Genomic DNA, 20,925 nt, shown 5'->3' with positions numbered 1-20,925 from the left:
TCTATAGCAAATGAGTTATAACTGACTGGGGCATCTGCTAACAGAGATCTTCTTTGTGTTGCCTTTTTGGTGTGCTATAATGCTTTTCATAATCTATTTTTAAATTTTTTTTAATTGTACCTGGTTTCCTGGAAGATTTAATGTGTATCAGAAACAGTTTGATTCTTCATTTTTCATTCTAGTTTAAAAAAACTAAAATCACCATATTTCATGTAGCTAATGTCATTTTTGTTCACAGTGAATCCCAGTATCTGAAAATCCTGGATAAGGAAGAGAGACTGCAGCCAGCACTTGCTTCTGTTGCTAGACCATTTCACAGCTTCTTTCATATGCTGTAAGTTTTCACAAGATTTGATAGAAAGTCTGTGAGACTTGGGGGGAAAAATACAGGATTGTTTTTAACATGGTGGCATTTGACCAAACAGGAAGGAGGAGGAGGGGGAATGTGAAAGTCAAAAGTGTAATAGAGGCTGGAAATTCTTGAACAGATGTAGCAGGTGTAAACATGTTTCCTTATTTTGGTTCCTGGATTTAACATCCTCCTACAAGACTTCAGTGTGCTCAGAAAAAAGGTTATATGTGCAGATGGTAAACTGCTAAAATGCCCAGAAGGTTCAAACTCATCTGTGCTTGTGAAGACAGGGAGAATTTCCCATCGTCTGACTCACAGGTGTTTGGAGCACTCCGAGTCAGAGGCAGGTTCGGCAGTGCCGAAGCACGGCAGTGCTTTGCTTAAGCAAATGCCTTTGGTTGTGTGCTGGAAACATGCAGGCTCTTTCTCTTGTGATGTCCAAGTGGCTAAGAACATTAGGAGAGCTCTCTGGAGCAAGGAGGTGGGGAGAGACTTTTTGGCATGTGGTCCACACAGTCATTACAAATTGAGGCTCTGGGCTGTCGCTGTCCCTGGGCTGCTGCTCTCTCTTCCTGACACATTGTGCTGCCTCGGGTCACTGCCTCGCTGCTTGCCTGCCCATTGTAGTTTTGATCATACATTCCCTTTTGGCACAGGACAATTATTTTCTGCATTCTGCTAGGTCCTCTTCCCGTTTGTCCCTATTAGTCTGTGGCCAGCACAGGAGCGAAAAGAAGCAGGTGTCTTAAACGCTTGGCTGACATGCTGGAATGGGGACACACCGGGGACAGCTCTGGCTGTGCGAGCAGCGCTCACAGCACGCTCTGACCGGCCGTGCTCAGCACTGACAAGCAGCGAGGAAGCAGGGGCCTGCCTCTGAAAGTCCTGCTTGTTATTAATAACAAACATACCTGACACCTTGCGTGGAGGAAACAATGACACCACCACAAGGTGGGCAGAGAATGGGCACTGCCTCTGCAGGTTCACCCTCAACCCAGCACTGCCCCATAGACTCTGTTCAGACCACCCCACCTGTCTCCATCATCGTGTCCAGCTGAAGCCACCCCACCTCTGTGTCAGCTGTCCCCATGCCCGTGATGATGGCTGGCTCCTCGTCTCCAGCCGTTAAATCGGTTGTGTCAGCTGAACAGCTGGCCCTGCGCACGACGGACAGCGTGCACCAGCATCCCTCCAAATGTGCTGCAGGGTCAAAAAGAGCCTGCCAGCACCTCCCTGAGGAGCAGCTGGCTCAATCCGAATCTAGGTGAGATGCAAGCTGTGCTGATGGAAAGAGGAGAAATAGTTGCCCACTACTTCCTCCTCCAGCAGCCCTCTAATATCACCAAGATCTTAAGTAAGTATCAAGCCCATCTGCCAGACTCATACACTAGGAAGGGGTTGAACAGCAAGGTGGCAAACTTGTGGGTGACACGACGTTATTTGTGGTAGCAAAAACCATGGCACATGACAAAAAACATCATCTCATGATACTGAGTAATCGGATGATAAAACAGAGAAAAGGCAACATAGATATGTGTACTGTAGTGCCAGTGGGCAAAGCAGACTTTACATACAGAGCTGAAGGTACTGAACTCGCTGTTAGCTCTCAGAAAAGAAATCCTTGAAGAGCTGTGAATCTAGACATATTTATGAAAATGCCAGATCCATTCTCAGCAGTGTTCAAAAAAGTAAATCAAATTTTAAATTTAGTATAGAAGAAACAAAGCTAAAAACACTGCTGCATTCTGATATAAATACATCTGATGTGCCTACACCCTGAAAATGGTGTTGTTCAAGCCTGCTAGCTCCAAAATGGTAACAGAAGGGCAAGAGGAAGGTCCAGACTGTGGCATGGCTTCTGTACTGGGATTTCAAAACAGATGAAGAATACATATCTGAAAAATCAAAATGTGAGGGAGAACATGAGAGAAATCTGTAAAATCATGAATGGCACCAAGAAGGCAAATAGGGAATGATTGTAATTGACTCTCATACCACAAGAACTAGGAGCATCAGATGAAATTATTAGGAGGCCTGTTCAAAACAAACAAAATAAGGGCTCTTCTTTAAACCCTGCTTTGTTGGAGTGTGCCACTAATTGTCACAGGATGCTGCAATGTCAAAAATTGATATGGGTTCAAAAAGCAATTACACAAATTCATGGAAGCAAAAATCCATCAAGGGCTATTAAATTTAAAGATACCACATCTGTCTCAGGGAAGTCCCTGAGCCACAGCTTGCTGGAGTTTGGGACAGCATGCCAGGGAACTATCATTGTGTGCTTACCCCTCTCTTATGCTGTTCCCCAGGCATCAGCTGTTGTTTATGTTTGAGAGAGGCTATTGGGCTGGATGGACTTGTCTCAACCAGCATGGCTGTTCTTATGTTTGGATGCCAGGAAATTAATTTTTCCACATCCAGTCTGTCGGAAATGATGCCCTTTCTTTCATACAAGGACTTGGGTAGGGTGATTTGGGAATTTGTTAACTCTAGATTATTTTAATCACCTGTAATAGGATTTGAAGACTGAGGCAACACAGACATTGCTCTGAGCACGATTTGGTAGCACATCTCCAAAGCATGACAAAAAGCAGGGGGTACAGGTTTCACTGCTCTCAGATTCCCTCCTGATGTTAATTCCAGACCCAGTGCCCACTCTTAAAAGCCTGAGTAGCCAGGGCTTCTCTAATAACCAGAAATTCATCAATCAGAAATCTCTGATATATGTTTGCAGGTCCCACTTCTGTGAGACTGGAGCAAACTGCAGAGGCTTATGACAGCCTAAACCCTCACCATCAGCCTGTCCAGACAATGGAAGTTTTCCTCCTTATTTATTTATAATGTAGATACATTCTAAGATGAAGCCTAGACTTTTTTTAGCTTTTCACCACCCACCAATGCACCTAGCTGCGACCTATTCCTATGGTCAGCCACTCCATGATGCCGTTTAACACACGAACAAGGGACTGCAGATCCTTTTTTCCGTCGCAGCACACGTCTCTTTTGCAGGCGGCTGGTTGAGGTGAGCCTGGAGGGGCAGTGGCCACGCTTCCAGTGCTGGACAAGTCACCACGGTACGCACACCAGAAGACTGGCCTTTCCCGTCCATTATCTTCAACAGCAGCGCGGCCGATCCTGCAACCCCGCACTTCGCAGGCGTGCAAAGCCCACGCAGATACGCTGAAGCCGGCAGGAGGCCGGTATTGATCAGCTTTCCGTGGGAAAGCCGCGCCGGGAGACAACGGGCCCTGTCCGGCTGGCAGCTATCGCCGTTCTAGAGCCTTTTGACTTTTAAAGGGGGGCTGTCCATGCAACGAGTACTGGTGGATTCCACAAAATAACAACAACAACGGCTTCGTTGCTTTAATTTTTATTATTACCACTAGTCCAGCTGCCGAACGAGCCAGGGCCGCAGCCCGGCCGCCCCAGCCGCGGCGCTCTCCCGGCGCCGCCGCCGCCCCCCGCCGCCTCCAGGGGGAGCCCGGTGGCCGCGCCTCCGCCGCCTGAGGGCCGGGGGGCGGCGGGGGCCGCGCCAAGGAGGGCGGGCAGGATCCATCCCTTACCTTTTAAAAAAACCCACCTCCGTCCCTGTTAAAAAAGCTCTTTCCTTTCCTTAAGACCTGAGGAGAAAGCTCCTCTTCAGCTTCCCTGCCCCAAGCACCCATCCTCGCCCCAGGCATCCCTCATTGCACCGAACGTCCCTCCTGCACCCAACACCCCTTCGTTGCCAGCGATTCAAGTACGCACCAGAGCAGTTCTCCCTCGGGGTGTTTTTGCGGGAATCTTGACGAGTTGAGGAGGTGTTTGTTGTCAGGGGGAGGCAGGGTGAGGCTGGGGAGTGGGCGGAACGTCTTTCCAGCTCTCTGAGGTAGTGTGGGTTATCCTCCCCCGCACCCCATCACCGAAAAGAGGTTACAGCCTCACACTCAGACATCGGATGTCTTTTTTTTTTTTAATTTTTTTTTCCAGTCAGTTTTTGCCACATCGTTGTCGGTAAATATTGTAGGGAGAGTAAGTTGTTAAGTATTAGTAAGCTGGGAGTGCTGTGAATGGGCTGAGGAAGGGCATGGACCTGTTCAAAGGAGTTCAAAGGGGCACCAGCAAGATGATCAGAGGGCTGGAGCACTTCTCCTGCAAGGAAAGGCTGAGAGAGCTGGGGTTGTTCAGCCTAGGAGGGAGAAGGCTCCAAGGAGACTTAACAGCATCTTCCTTTATATATAACACCTTTATAGCACCTTTAGTACTTAATGGGGGCCTGCAAGAAAGCTGGATAGGGACTTTTAACAACAGCATGTAGTGATAGAACAAGGGGGAATGGGAATGGCTTTTAACTGAAGGATGGTGGTTTTAGATTGGTTATTAGGAAGAAAATATATACTGTGAGGATGGGGAAGCACTAGCACAGGTTGCCTAGATAAGCTGTGGATACCCCATCCCTGGAAGTGTTCAAGGCCAGGATGGATGGGGCTCTGAGCAACCTGGGCTAGTGAAAAGTGTCCCTGTCCATGGCAGAGGGTTGGAACTAATTGATCTTTAGGGTACCTTCCAACCCAAACCATTCTGAAATTCTATGAAATAAGTAAAACTACAGAATTAGTATTATGAGATTATTAGGTTTGCTCAGGTGTCTGATATAGGGTATTGAGGCCTGTTTTACCACTGAGGAGGCTGGGGTGGTAATAGATGAGTTCCGTGATCTTAGTAGTGTTTTCCAACCTTTACAATTCTATAATTCTGTTATTTGCTCAAGGTCATGGAGGGAGCCCTGGTAGGTCCTTGCCTGGAGCCAGCAGTTGTCTGATCCCTTTCCTCTGTGTTTGAAGGCTGAGCTTTTCTCATAAATGTATTGCCCCTGTGGTTTGTTGTGGGTAGAGCCTGGGTGGGCAAAAGACCATGCTGCCAGCAGCTCAGAGGTTATATAGCCAGGACAACCCCAGCACAGAAATGAAAAGTGATTTAAAAAAGAGTGTATTTTATTCTTACATGACTGCACACCAGTGCTTGGCTCTGGGAAGAATGGAATAAGTGGGGCTTCTTAAAAAAGAAGGTAATCTGTCAATTTATGTTTTCTCAGAAGTCAGCTCTTAGTGCCAAATTTTGTGTTTGGCACACTCAAGGACAAGGAAGTATTCTGGAAACAGGGATGGGAGATGCAGTCGAAGGACAGCTACAAATAAAGGCTCTAGTTCACTGTGATACAAGTGTTCCAATGCTCCTGCTTGACTCTGGTGCCTCTGCTTATAGTCTGTATTGGGAAAGGGTTTTTTCCCATGGATAACAGACATTCCAAAGAGTCTCAAAGAGGCAAAGTGTGCATACAGAGCACCTCTGGAGTGGCATTATGAAAACTGGAGGCAAAGAGTTCCCTTCTCGAGCTATTTCACTTCCCTGCAAGAAACTTTAATGTGCAGATGTGGACGGCTGTGCTGACGTTTTGATCTGCCTGTGCTGATTCAGCCTGTTCCTGCATCTCACCATTGCTGTCTTGATCTGGCAATGATTCCTCCCTTATCAAGGAGCACATCATGCTGGCTGGAGGGCTGTTTACTGGGAGGTGCTCAGGCCCTGGCAGGGTGTGCAGCAAGGCATGTATGCCATCCAGGAAGCTGTGCTCCTGCAAGGAGGCATCTTCCACTAAACATGGGAGCACCTCAAGCACCTGCAACTAGTGATGAAATGGCAAACCAAAACAAGTTATCTGGAACTGCCACTGGTGGTTTCTTGATTCAGCAGGCTGGATTATGTAACCTGGAGAGCAATATTCAGCTGAGGAGGGGCTGTATCTTCTACCTGAAAGATGGTACTTTCTTAAAATATTTGGAAAGATGGTATTCTTAAAATAAAATATTTCTTAAAATATTCTTAAATCTGATGTGATTAAGCATATACCCTTGCCTTAATGCTGAGGAAAAGCAGTCCCTCCCACAGTGCTGCATTCTTTCTGGCATACCTTTACTCATCTGTCACACAGCTCCAGGTCCAGTGACAATGAAGAGATATGAACGTTCCCTACCTTTGGCGAAGGGAGCCAAGGATGATTGCATTAGTGTTCTTTCATAACAAACTCCAATCATTGGCAGACAACTTACAATCAAGGTTTTCTTTCCATCCTCAGCCCCACTGCTAGTTTGAGTAGTGTATCATTAGGATGATTGGATAACAGATTCATGCACAGTGCTGAAATTAAACTTGACCTGTCTAATCACATCGCAAATAGCAGTTGGAGGTTGGGAGGGTTTTCAGCCATCAACCACAGATCTTACAAAATATGTGTTGGCATTGGGCAAACAGTTGTAGGTGGTGAGAGAAGGAAATATTAGCAGAAAAGGTGTGCAAAATATCAGGATATGAAAGTGAGGTGTCTTTTACAGGTGTGCTTGCTTAGGAAGATACTGTGGGGAAAAAAGCTGCCAAAAATATTTGGCAACTGGGAAGCTGAAGATGAATGCTTTATATTGGATTTCTCTAATTGGTTTGGTATTTCTCTAATTGGTTTGGCATAACTTTGCAAAAGGTTAACTGGCCAGCGCTGCCCTTGTCAGTGTTTGTCAACAGCCACAATAGACCCAAAGCAGAATTCCCCCTTCTAAACACAAAATAAGATACAAATGTCCACTCTTGAGTGCTAGATATCATACAAGGTCAAACAACCAAGAAAAAACATGAAAGTGCAATGATTTAATAAAACATCAGAATGAATACCATAAATAACTTATACACTGCATAGAAGTGTAATAGAAACCAAAACAAGAAACAACTTCTCAGCTTCTTCTAAAACTTACCCAAATTGTCCGACATGGAGTGTGATAGAACTGATCCATATCGATGCTTTGGAAAGGAATTCACCAGGGATCTACTGTTAAAGTCTTTGTCCAGTAATTTAGGTGTGAAAAAAGTGGAAAATCATGTGAGAGGTCATCATATTGTGGTGTTTCTAAGGCGATGCTTTTAATGTAAGTCATTAAAAAAAAGGAAGGTAGAATAAAATAGATAGGAGACTGCAAAATCTGTCCCAGTTTTATGATGGATAGAATCCCCAAAATTCCTCTGAGCTAGCATAAGTGCTTAATGCATAATAAAAGCAGAATTTGACCTGGCATATAATTCAAAATGGAAGTATTTAGAATGTGAGCTATTATTTATGCTACCACCAAAAAAACCCATCCAAACACAAAATTGGTAACAAGATCAGCAACATGCTACTAAAAGTCTTTGTTTTCTTTGTAGCTGGGGGAAGTTCTGATTTTATATTTCACTGGAAATAGTTAACATTTTATTTTTAATTTAGGAAAATCCAGAAATTATAGCCATTTTAAAAGTCTAATTCAGAGATGAGAAGAATTTTTTTTAAATTTCACTTTTTTATATACATTTTTTTAAAGTGTTCTTTCAAAAATTATTAAGCAATTAGTAACAGATAAATTAGAGACAGATAAAGATAATGATATCCACTTAGTATAACTGTCTTCTTTCTTAGTACAGAGTGCTTCCTGTTTGTGTTGTAATGCGGAGGCTGTCAATGTTATTTCATTACAAAACAAATAGGAGATTTATGAGTATTGCAGTTATTTTGGTACCAGATAGGAGGAGTCCTTAGTGATATGCCAGATAAACCATTTTTCAACTGCCCTATTACCACATAAGTAATAATACTGCACAAACACCAGCTAGTTATGAATATGTGAATATATAGTGTGAAGATATCCATATAAAACTTAGCCATTAATATAACATTTTAAACTAGCTTTCAAAGTAACATTCAGATTTTTAAAATGTGTCTAGAATTTGCAATTAGAAATAGGAAATTTTGTGAAAGATTAACTATTTTTTGCCCTCCACGTCCTGAACTACATTGCCAGCAGTCTTTGAGAAAAAGAGATCCTGGTTCTTGTCATGCCTGGTTTTCAAAAGGATTGGGTGTTCTACCTGACTTTTCAGACTTCCCCCAAGCAGCCCCCAGGTGAAAAGTGGCTGAATGGGTGCTGTGTCTCATCCATTGTCCCAGCAAACAGGTTTCCATTTCCATACTTGCAGGTGCACTTATGGAGGAAGGCTGAGGAAAATACATATGGCTAGTACAGATTTCAGACTTCTGGACATCAGGTAAGTCTCAGTGAGCCCTAGGAAAGAATCAGTGGATTGCTTTTAATTGATTACCTCTTCTGTATGCCCAAGTTCAAACATTGTCATGCAGAACCAGAAAATCAGACCTTACCTGTGCCTACCATTTTTACTTGATGTTTTTGCTCTGGACCCTTGTTCAGTGCTCTCAGTCACTTTCTGTCTTTGGTTATTTGACAGGGAAAACAAAAAATATTTCAAAGTTTAAAACAATGACTTATACAAAGACAGTGTGTGAAATCTTTAAATTGGTGGTTTTCTACACTTTGAAATTTTTTTTTAATTTTATTTTTTATTGTGACTGAAGCAAATATTAATCTTTGTGTGACCAGTTTACACCAACAGGCTGACATTAGTCTTGCTTGTCTGGTTACTTTTCACTGACCTCCCTTAGAAGTAAGCCATAGAGCAGGAGACTGCCAACCAAAAATAGAAAAAAAGCCTCGCTGTAATGACACCTTCCTGGAGGCAGAAGAAACGCAGGGGTTCACATCTTAGACAAAGAAAAACGACGTTGCTGGCAAGCTGCATTTAGCAAAGACTTATTTCATCTGCCAATGATTATTTAGAGTACATGCTCACTTTTCATATAGATACTCACACATCCAAGCTAAACAGAGCTTCATTCGCCAGGGCCTCTGAGTAGTGCCACGATGCAAATGTTAAAGAGTAGTAACAAGGCTCTAATCACAACTAGTTTCCCATTTTCTGGATACAGATATTCAGACATTCTATTCCTAGTGAATGCACTGGGTACAACACAGAGTAAATGATGAGCCTAGATTTGTTAGGTGTGTAATGAAAGATGGTAACATACTGAATAAAATTAATTTCAAGTGCAACCAATAAAAACAATCTCCTTATGAAAGTATTTTAAATAGATTTGATGCTAGCAGTAGAGAAATCACAGAAATCAAAAGCTAGCCATTGCAGAATGAAACCTGCTGCAGACAGAGGAATTATAATTTTATAGGCAACACTGAATTCAGTTCCAGGAAAAATGTACATGAAACATAGCTGTCTTGACAACCCCATTCAATGAGCTACTCAAGATGGAAGCTGTGTGAACAAAAAGCCTTCTGAAACCATAAAAGCAGCACTCAGTAGCTAGGGTGAAAAAGCTCTAAAATTATGGGAAGGTGTCACAACCTGTCAATTTATTAGCAGATGCTTCTAAATCAGTATAGGAACAAAATATCAAACCCTTCAAAAGTGGAATAATAGAACTGTTCTGAAAGAGAAGAGAAAACATGTGCCACACGACTGGGTTTTCCAGGACTTTTGCTAAATGGTCTTTGGAAGATTGTAGACAACAAAGCAGGGCACAAGCAGCTGATGTCAGTTTTTCAAAACAGTGATAATTTTAAGCATATGGGACTGAAAAAAGACTTTGCAGTGACTTTTTGAGCAAACACTTTTAGTCAGGAATAATAACTAAGCAGAAGAACAAGGGCCTTATTTTGCTCTACCTCGCTTTTTGTTTAGTAAATGTGAAATACTATCATCAAGTCAGAATTTTCTTTTCCCACAGGAGTGTGTTAATATTTTACTCCCAAAGAAAGGCATTGCTATAACTAGTGACTACACACAGTCTATTGAGTCTAACCTAATGTTCAGGGGTCACAGGCTTTGACTGAGGAGGCTTTTGGCCTGTGGGGTTAAACAAGAGGCGGCTTTAACTAAGTATCAAGAGTACTGATTTTCACCAAAAAGCTGCTTATGATCAGCAAGAGCAAAACTGAGAATACGTCACTGAATAAAAACCTGGAACTAGATCACTCCTAACAAAGCTGAGGGTCAGATTGCTTTCATGGGATGATGGCAAGTCCCAGGTCAGTGTGCTGATAATAACTGCTGCGAACATTAGTTTAGCAGCAAACAGTGTTCCTGATAGAAAGGGAGGAGGGTGTAAGGATGAAGGAAGGAATAAACCACCTCTCTGGCCTCTTTAAACATGGAGGATCTTTAAATTAATCCTGACAGCATGTTCACTGGTGGCACAAAGGAGATCCTGACCTGATACATGAATTTTGTCAGTCAGGTGCTACCAGTCAGGTTAGGATAGGGGGAAACTGCCTGCCAAGGTACCTCGCAGCCTTAAACCAGGTGCCATAAACAGAACAAAATAGTTACAGAGTAAGGATGCAGGCAGGATGCAGGACACAGGCAGGAGGGTGCAGTGAGCTGTTTGGAACCTCACTGTGGGGTTGCTGCACTAGCCCAGAGCCACAGAGCTCTTATAGCTTGCACTGGAAAGGAGTGGGATACACATGTGGTGGCTGGGTAGGAAAGAACAGGATGAGACTGAACCCTTCTCCCTCAGGGTCAGTGGTCTCAGCTAGAGCGAGGGGGTGGGGATATCAGTTACCTTAAATGCTCCTCCGTGAGTCCCCCTCCAAAAATGTGTGGCTAAGCAGGCCAGTGAGTGCTGTGGGGCTGGAGGTGGCTTATTGCTCCTGTTGATATTGTTCTACTTTACTGAGGTGCCTCAGTCTGTGCTGAAGTCCTTGTGTTTGCCCTCTCCAGCAAGTGCCCTGAACCCTTCACTGAAGAGTTAGTCGCATGCTCTCTGACTCAGTGAGAGCAAAAATAATTGTGAGCAAAGTGGAACACATCCAAAAGGAGAGATTGAGGCAAAACGGCCTCATAAGGCCTTACATTTAGAGCATGCTTCTGAGGCTGTGGCTCAGTGCTTTAAGTCCAGTTTCAGTGCTCCCTCTATGCCATCAAATATATCTCAGCTAGACTTGTACGGCAAGTGCTGACATTGGGTTTGCACTGGTTTCAAAAATGTTCAAGGGTTATCTTCAACACCCAGCTTTATGCTGACTGAGACTGACTGTTGTCTTGTAGCCAGCAAAAGGTCAGTGTAAGGATACACGCAGCATAAAGACCAGTCACATGGCAGGTTCAATAGAAATAAGCTTGAGTGCTCCCCTCTAGCCTGGGTCACACTGGGACATGTACCAGTTTGTACAAATCTAGGATTGATCTACAAGTTCAGGGTTGAGTTACGAGTTCTCAAATCCTTGTTCTGACAGAGAATAATTGTTGCAAAGTGGATTGTTAAAGATACTTGCTTGAGAGGAGAGATATTTTCCTAAGACTCTGACCTTGTGACCATCAATTTATGGAAAATGTAAGAAATTAATAACCTCTAAACCTGAGAATACCTAAAGCCTCTTTTGGCAATCTTATTGTGACAATCTTACTAGAGCTTTTTGAACTGTTTCCTTCAAAGTTTTAAGGTAAGAATTAATTACTCCCCCTTGCTCCTGCCCTCCAAATCCAACTACTGTACAACAGTAGTTGTACACATCCAAATCCATTTTCCTACTGTTCAGAAGACCTGTGTGTGTTCATTTTCCTACTGTGTTCAGAAGACATGACTATTCCAACCTGTGTTCAGAAGATATGACTATTCAAAACTCCATCTTCTGCTAAGAGATCAGCAGAATCATTCACTTTAGTTTTCATAGAGTATACCCATAAGAGGATGCTTCATGCAAAGAGATGTTTACCCTCTACAGTGCTTGGAGAAAACTCATCCCCTTTTCTCCAAGGCTAAACCAAATATATGTTTCAAAGGCTAAACTAAATATATACTGTTCACTATCTATTAATTGAGAAATAATGGTCTCAGCAAAGGGCATTTCCTAGGGATTAAGGACTGGCTGCATGAGTGGATAGCCTGAGGTTTTTAATTAAAGGTGCAACCTCCCTCTGTTCTGGCATATGACATTCTATTTAAATGAGGTTCTATTGAATTCAGAGGTTTTTCATGGCATGAAGTTCACCAGTTCTGACAGGTCCATGCCCACCCCAGTTTAATGGGTGACAACACAGTCTAGAAGGATAACTTCTGACTGTCTCATCAGTGCCAAAGTATTATATTAGTGCTGTGAATGTGGCCAAAGACATAATTTGTGATGCTGGGGTCTTCAGATAATTATAATTCATCTGTGGTAGTGAAGGAGTTGTTTCCAAAGTTAGAGGTCTGTGAGGTCATACCAGAGGATCTTTGTCATTCAGAGTCTACACTGAACCCCACCACAGACCATCACCTACATAAATATGAAGGTGGGAAGCTGGGTTTATGGAAGAAATGGTAAAAAGAAAGTGTATGAAAACTAGAGATGTGTCATGCCTGAGAACAACTAGAAGCAGTTTCCTTATGTGTTGAATGGGCCATGTTAATAACCCCGGCATAAACATGAGATAAATTAAAACGGCTGGTGTCTGTTTCCTTAAAAGCAAAAGAAAATGCAACTATTATGAGTTTTTGCTGTTCAAAATCAAAGACCTTTCTCTGTCTGAGTGGAGATTATGCTGTATGCAACCTTTGTTGCAATCAAAGAGCCCCAATGGCCAGCAGCAGAGCTACTGCCAGAGGCAGTGTCTGTGCATCTCAAGTCAGGCCTGGACAGGAGACCTTTTGGTCACAGCAAAAGTGGGTCTAACCCAGAGCAGGAATGCTGAAATTACCTCTGTTGGCCATAAAAACATCCCAACAGCTCAATCCCACACCTGTCTTTTGTTGCTGGGGCATTATTTTTGTCTTTAGTTTTTCTGAAAAAATCATGCCTTATCTCCCTCTAGTACTCATTAGCAAAAGAAAAGCAGGATCAGGCCCTAAATTTATGGAAATTAAATGCTGTCAAATCTGTTTAACTCCTGTAGGACTTTTTCACAACTTTATTATAGTTGCATCAGAGGCTGTTTTGTTAGGAAATAGTAACATATTTTCTGCTCCCCCACCTTATAGCACTACTGTGGAGAAACTGATCTGACAGGGAGCAAAAATACACTGTTGGAAATAAATTCGGTGTTATGCTGAAAGTCAGCCATGAAACCTTGCAGAAGATGGTGGGTGAGAAAGCTTCCTTTCCCTAGGAAAAGAACTGCCTTCTTTTTGGGACATCCTCATTGAGACTCCAGGAGCTGCACCGTAACATTCCGCACCCTACGTACCACAGCACACATGCCTACAGTGCTGAACTGTGGGGGCTGAGGCACTTCTCCAGGATCCAACTGCAAAGGCTGGGAACAAGGTGGCATATGATGAAATAGAGCAACTCAGAAAGTGACAGCAGAAACATCAGAGAAGCAGACATAGCAAGTAGCAAGGACATGCTGGAGCCAGCAAGGAAAACCCTTGTAGCCTGACCTTGAGAGAAACCTAAGAGAGAGATAACTTGAGTTGTGGCTCAAAAGAAGTTTGAAAGTGTGAAAAGAGAAAACACTGACTATTGTTTTGGCTCCCGCTGTGACCAGAGTAACGGGACATTGTGTACAGTCTTTCTAAACAAACAGGCGCACATTAAAAAGCTCAATTCACTCCTTCATCCATTTGTTCTCCAAACAGAAACAACCTGTAGGGACCCTGAATATTGGTCAACTACCTGGGTCAAGGAGGGTAACAAGAAGTATTTTAATAAAGGGAACTTTCTCCTCACAACTGATTTTTCCTTTTCTTCTCTCTAGTAAAAGGTTTTAGTCCTTCTCTGTGGTGATATTGTCATTAGCATTGTCATAGCAACTGATAAACAAGGAGAAAGTGATGTGCAACAACTTTTTTTTTTTTTAAAGACAGTCCAAATGTCTTACTAACAAGTAATTTGGTGACAGAATTTAGCAAAGTGGCTGCACAATAAATGGGTTTATCTTTAAACATAATGCTCTTTTCCATTTTAACTGAGCATAAAATCGTATCTTTAAAGGATTGGCAAAAAGCAGGGCTTTATGCCTCTTGAGTAGTTCCATGTGACATATGGTCTTTCCAAGCAATAGTTTTATCGGCTGCGCACAGTAGCAGCAGATTTGAGCTAATGTTCCTGTGAAAACAAGTAAGGGTTTATCCAAAAACTGAAGAAGGGGAGGAGAAAGGCACCTTTGCCCTGCTGTACAGAAAAAACAAATCGTGTCTTACGTCAAACTTACGACATCCCTCTATAAATATAGCAGCTACTGGTAGTGACTAACTTCAGCACATGCTCTGGGTGGGTTGAAGAGGGCTCAGTGACCTGTTTGATTCCCTGCCCACCTGTGATATTCCCAGGAGTGTTTCAGCCCTGTGCTGCCCTGAAGCCTTGGATGGGGCAGTGTGGTTCTTGGGAACAGATGGGGCATCCCTGCCCAGAGGGGTTTAGCTCCAACTTTTTCTATGCAGCCACATCTCCATTTCCCAACATAGATGCTTATCATCAGCATCAGGCACTGGCAAGCAGCATGGCTTGCTTGTTGTTAGATGCATCTCATGGGATGCTGAAGAGCACCCTGTTTCCATGCTCCCCAACATCCTGCTTCACTCTGGGATTATAGTTGGGGATTCACTTAGCAGCTGGGCAGCGGTGCAGGGCAGGATGAGCCTCATATACAAATACACATGCCCTCTGTTTGTTTTAGCTCACAACTTTGCCTAAATATTGGGAAATAAAATTATTTTGAGCTTGCTGCTGCCTCAGTTGAGAACCACTGCACTAGAAATAGTCCCTGTAAGTTAATTGGTGCTGGTGTAACAAGTGGAGGAAGAAGGCAAAAATTAATGGATTGCAAAATATTTCTGCATCTGAAGAATTCTGCTATAGTAGTTGGACACATGCACACAGGATATAAATAAACATATGCTCATATGGTTATATGCTTGCATACACACATGCATACATACACATATTTATACTTGCATTTATATATGTATATTTAGAATGACATTAAATAACAGGTAACATGGTGGGGAAAGTTGAAATGTGTAAAAAAACCAAAAAATCCTGTAGCTCAAAAACTTACCAGAAGGCATGTTTTCAGAAAAGCTTTCAATGTGCTTGAATAGCCCTGTGATGCTTTTGTAGTAATGAGTGATTTTTTTCTCATTCTTACAAAAATGCAATAATTTTTAGGTTGCGTTCCTCAAGGCCTTCTCATCATCAAGAATAAATTCCCTGCACTCTGAAGTCTTTCATGAGCACTTCTCTCTCCCCTGCTGTCTCTGCCACTCTCTTATCCCCAATCATGTGTCAATTTTGCTTCTATCTGAAGTTCAGTGCGATATTTTTCTGGTGGTTAGCTGAGATCTCTTTGTAGCAGCCATGCAAATTTTTTCAGAACTGACATGAGGTGTCACAACTGTGGCAGTGTTGCATCTGTCCTGGGGGACATGGAAAAAGATTGGTTTAGGGGAATATCTGAATCAGGACTGAGGCATTAAGAGGCCAGTCTGTGGATTGTCTCAAGTCCTAAAACTATAGGGGAAACAGATATATCCTTTATTTGAGACCTACCACTGCACTTAGAAATTGCATCTGCCTGTAGTAAAACACCACAGATCAGGAAATTACTCTTTTGCATTATATATAGTTACAGGAGGAGCAGGCAGAGGCACAAAAGAAATATCCACCATTGGTGATTGCCAGAGATGGATGGCATTACAAAATAGGAGGAAAATGGAGCTCCTGAAAGTGGCTTTCCATGTCTGAGTTTCTCCTGGGACTGTGGCACCATGCAGAGCTGCTAACCCTGGGATAGGAGTACCAGACCTTATATATGGCATGCTTACAAGGGACACTGTGGTACACACTGCAAACAAACTACTCTGCAACAAAGAAAGGCTTTGTGCTGACTCAGCAGAACTAGGTTACAAATGCAGCTTTCAAAATTACTCTTTCTCAATAAAGGGTAATCGGTTCTTCCCTTTTCTCATTGTGTAAGATACTTTATAGACTTTATTCATTAGAGACCACTCTGCAAAGTTGAAGTAAGAAATGGGAAAAATAAGGATGGCAATAGAGTTGTAAATTCAGCTTACATGTCAAGGAAATTACAATAAACTGATACACTTTCTGTAAAAAACACTGACTGATGGTGCCATTCCTCGAATAAAAGCGACAAACATTCAGTATGCCAATACCTTCAAGGTATAGACAAAGATGGGGCTGTCACAGAATCACAGAATGGCTGAAGTGGGGAAGGATCTCTGGAGGTCATCTACTCCAACTCCCCTTCTCAAAGCAGTGTGAACTAGAACTCAGTCCTCTGGGCTGTGCCCACTGAAGCTTTCAGTGTCTCCAAGGAGGCAAACTCCACATCCTCGCTGGGCAGTTTATTCAACTGTTCAATTACCCTCACAGTAAAAAAGTAACTGGCCTCCAGCTGGACATGCCAGCCACATCACAAACCTTTGAGCCTGGTAGTTCTGCCAGTTTACAGTCCACCTGTAAATTGACAGGCAACTGTCCCTTCATTTACTATGTAGTTCATCAATTTGCTGAATGTTATGCAAGTAGTGTTAGGGGACACAATGCTGAAGGTCCTGCCAAACTTCAGAGAAATGAAGTCCATTATTCTCCCCTAATATGCCAGGCCTTTTACCTCATCACTGAAGTTTATCAGTTTGGCCAAGCATCTAATAACTGCAGTGTAGACATTGCTGGCTTGCTAGGAGAGAGCTGAATAACTTCTAAGGAATCATTTATTTAATGATGTCTGACTTCCTGATCCCAAAATGTTCCTGAGCAGGCTATACAGAGGTTCTCCATGTCCTTTTGTGTGTCCCCCCAGTGTATTACACATCCTGAGACTGGAGTCACTTTGGTTTGCATGCCATTCACTTGGCTTATTGTAATCTAATGTTCTAAATGTAGCCAATCTGACTGGTCGTTTATTCATGTAACATGCTTTGGTTCCCTCATTAATTCTTAGAATGAAGTTTCAAGTACATCTTGAAAGTCAAAATTGGCTTTCAGCAAGTATTGATATGCTGTGAAAAATCATTGTATTTCATGTGCGTCACTACTTTTTTTACAGGAAAATTTGGGGAAACTTAGACATGGACTGAAGACATTAAGCTAAAGTGAGAGATAACGATATCCAAAAAAATAGTGGCATTTTAATGGAGGACAATTAAGAAAAATACTTGTTTTTCTGTTCCTACAATCAAATTTGTCAAGATATTGTGTAAATCCTGGGGACACTCTGATAGCCTTTCATGTTTATTCCATTAATGGATTCTTAGCTCCTGGGTTCCTGGTGGAAAAAGACCCTGGAAACAGAAAAAAACTAATGGATCCCAGTCTCATGAGCTGCCCTGCCTTGTTCCTGTCTAGTGGACCTTGCTGGAGTGGGCAGAAAAGCTGGACTTAAAGACAGGATTAAAGTTACTGCTGTTCTTGCTTTTCCAACCTTTTCTTGAAATGAATATCAAATTCTTTAGGCTGAATTAGACAGGGAGGAGTAGAACACATCTTCTGCATCTCCTTTAATTCTTGATATCTTTGCAGCAGCTGTCAGCTTTAGTTTGTTCATTGATCATTCAGTTGAGCAAGAGCAAGAAGATGAAGGACCATTCACCCCTTGATGCTGTTAACAAGCCTGTCAGGCTTTGACAACTTAAATGAGAGACATTTCATAAAATTATGAGTGAAATTTTAAATGTCTCGTTGAGGCATACCACAAAATCCATTGCTGTCAAATGAGCACTTGCAGTTAGTTGAGTTTTTTCCCTGACTCAGCACTCTGCTCACGTCAGACCCATCAGGATTTTGGAAACATCTCCTTTTTATAGGGGGCATGCTCAGAAACATTAACGCAAGCATTAACACTCAATTTACCTGCTGACATTACTGTTGCACATCAGTACTGTCATTTATGTGCATGCAGCAGAAGGGCAGGATAGTTTAATGAAAACTCTTTAAAATGGACTAAGCTTCTCTGTTCCCGTATCAAATACCTCTACCTGATTTAAACTGACAGTTTTTCACAACCAATTCAAAGTACTTTTTCTCCCCTGCCATTGCCTGAGTGGTCCACATGGTTTTAAGGTGATGCTTTAGTCCCACAAGAAGAAATATGTGTGGTTTTTAATGACTTTTTACTGAAACCTTGTCCTGACTGCACACATATTGCAAAGGGTATCTATTTGGCCCTTGGCCCAAGCAAAAGCCCTGTGAAGTGTCTGGAAACACCAGGGCACTTAAGAATAGCTGTGGCCCAGATCTGTGGCACAATAGCTGCCCAAGCCCTAAAATCTTCCGTGCTTGAGGAAGCCCATCACCCAAAGCACAGGGCCAGAAGTTTGTCTGTCTGCCTTTCACAGGACACACATGCCCCAGCAGCCTCTATGACAGGCTCTATTCCCAAATTTTGCTCTTCAAGGTACAACAAAATGGGATAGTTTCTTTCTGTACAGATTTCTGCTAAGGCGAGCATAAGCAGCCTTTGCTCAGTTGACTGCAAACCCCATTTGAACAGAAAATTTTGTTTCACAAAGTCCAATGTGTGTGGTACCAGAAGAATCTATTATATTACATGAATAACAGTTATTGTAAGCTTGCTTCAAACAGAATAGGGTATCTGTTTTTGTGCTAGTAGCCAAAACCAGAAGCAACCGTGCAATTTATAGCTAACTAGATAATCCATCAGCACTTAGTCTCCAGCTTGAAAAAATATTTTGAGTACCAGCTTAACTTGAAGTATATGGATATATACATTGATTTCAGTAGGGCAAACACATATGCCTAGACCTATGTGTGACTGCAGCTATGTAAGATTAAATACATCACTGAAAGAGAGTTATTAGAAAAAACCCTAAATTTTAGCTGAATGAATTTGTCCAGTGATAAATATAAGACCAACTCCACCCTGGCTCTGTTTCTTTTTTGGCGTAGTATAATGTAAGCAAGATCCTATTACTCTGCAATATTGATGGCATACCTTCATGCACAGGAGAGAGCACATTCCCAGCATACTATAAAATTTAAAATTGATCTTTTTCACTGCTGGCATGTTTGGTTTTTTAACCCAGTTTTACTCCCCAGAATCTTCTAGAAACAATAACACTGATCCTGTGTGTTCACACGATATGAAGAAGGGGAACTTACACAATTGCCAATTTTCCTTGTTTTTCTCTGCTGCCCTTCATTCCCTGTACTTTTTTCCATGCTCAGAAGTGAATATACTTTCTGTCAGACTTTCAGCATATTTTCCTGTCACACATTCTCCTGCTTTGAGCTCTTTTGTTCTAATACTCTTGACATTTAAGCTGAGCACTTTAAAGGTTCTTTCTCTTTACTTTATTCTATGATTTATTGATTACTTCCAGCTTCTGTTTCCCTAAGCCTATTTCCTTTCAAGTTTTCTCACCCTTCCGACTTGTTATTTCATCCCTTGGTACAAATAATGCTTCACAGTCCCAGTTTTAAAGCCACAATCATGGCACAAATTTTTCTCCCATTGGCTTGGCATAGCAGCATTTTTTTTACACACGGAGGCCCAAAGACATTGTAAATGATTACAGAGGTCATTGTTACTGATGAATGTGTCACGGCCACACATTTACAAAGGGCTGCTGAGCTGCACTGTCTTTTGCAAGTGTTTCCTGAAGAAGTCATGGGCACTACTCACAGATCAAGGGACTACTCTGTGTGGGAAAGTGACATTCTGCACCGTGACAAAAGTTGGCATTTTACAGGGAGAAGCCCCTTCCCAAAGCCTGGGTAGTGCTGGCCGTGTGAGTCTGACTGAAAACCAGAACAGCAGGAGATGCTGGATGAGGGGGCTTGCCAGCAGTTAAGGATTATTGCACCTACATATAGTGATGCACATTCTGTGCTAATTGCTACCTGGTGGGAGCCATGCAGTCGGTGACAGAGTGTGGCTGTGTGTGTGTGTGTGCTCACATCCGCATTTCTGCAAGGCACGGGTTTGTTCTGGTGTTGCCTCCTATAAAAGGAGGCTTCCATTCACCAGAAATACCAGTTCTAGCATAAGAAACACAGCAGGAGCTGTATTAGGTGTGCGTCTCAGTGTGAGTCTTGGACTGAAGTTACCTAATTGGCTGCATCCCCATTCCCGTCATGACGTTGGCATAATATTTGGGTCTGTCTTGGCATCTTCCAGTGGCTCAAGCTATAAAAATAGTTTTGATATAATCAGATGGGAGACCCTAGATTGAAGCAAGGTATTACTACCTACGCAAGGCTTTGAACAGCCTTCCTTCTCTGTGTCCTGCTCTGTTATGGCAAAGGACTTGAAAGGACCTTTGTCTTTCTCATGTCCGTGTTCCTGTCTCAGACTGAGTGACACACTGAGCCCTTCAATTTCCCCTCAGTGTCCAAAGTATTGCAGTGATTTGCTGCTGTACATATGCTATAGGAATTCACCTGAATCCAACTAGGAATTTGCACATTAGGCATTAAGGGGTAGATTGCCCAAGTTGACAGCCAGATTCTGCACAGTAGAGTGCTGTGTTCAGAGGGGCACTTTTGCCCACTTCGAACTCAGATACAAAGCCAAGCAGACTGTAACCAACACTCACATATAAAGTAAACTCTAGTCAATTAGCTAGTGATTTTTCTGTCAGCCAGGATTGTGTGCAAATGAAGAGATATCAAAGATGCAGAAATTGATTGAACTCAGCTGAACATGTACCTCCTGCTTGGATTCTAAAGTAAATAAAGACC

General features: G+C 42.5%; 1 long non-coding RNA gene across 1 annotated transcript; it reads left to right on the top strand.

Moving 5' to 3' along the window:
- Positions 1-236: 236 nt before the first annotated feature.
- LOC118684012 (uncharacterized) lies at positions 237-13,931 on the top strand. Its single transcript, XR_004979755.1, has 3 exons — positions 237-334; positions 8,387-8,455; positions 13,239-13,931. It is a non-coding gene; the product is annotated as an uncharacterized LOC118684012 (long non-coding RNA).
- The last annotated feature ends 6,994 nt before the right edge of the window (positions 13,932-20,925 follow it).

Source organism: Molothrus ater, chromosome 1 (assembly GCF_012460135.2).
Source record: "Molothrus ater isolate BHLD 08-10-18 breed brown headed cowbird chromosome 1, BPBGC_Mater_1.1, whole genome shotgun sequence".
NCBI classification, from domain to species: domain Eukaryota; kingdom Metazoa; phylum Chordata; class Aves; order Passeriformes; family Icteridae; genus Molothrus; species Molothrus ater.
This window is presented reverse-complemented; position numbering and strand designations above follow the sequence as displayed.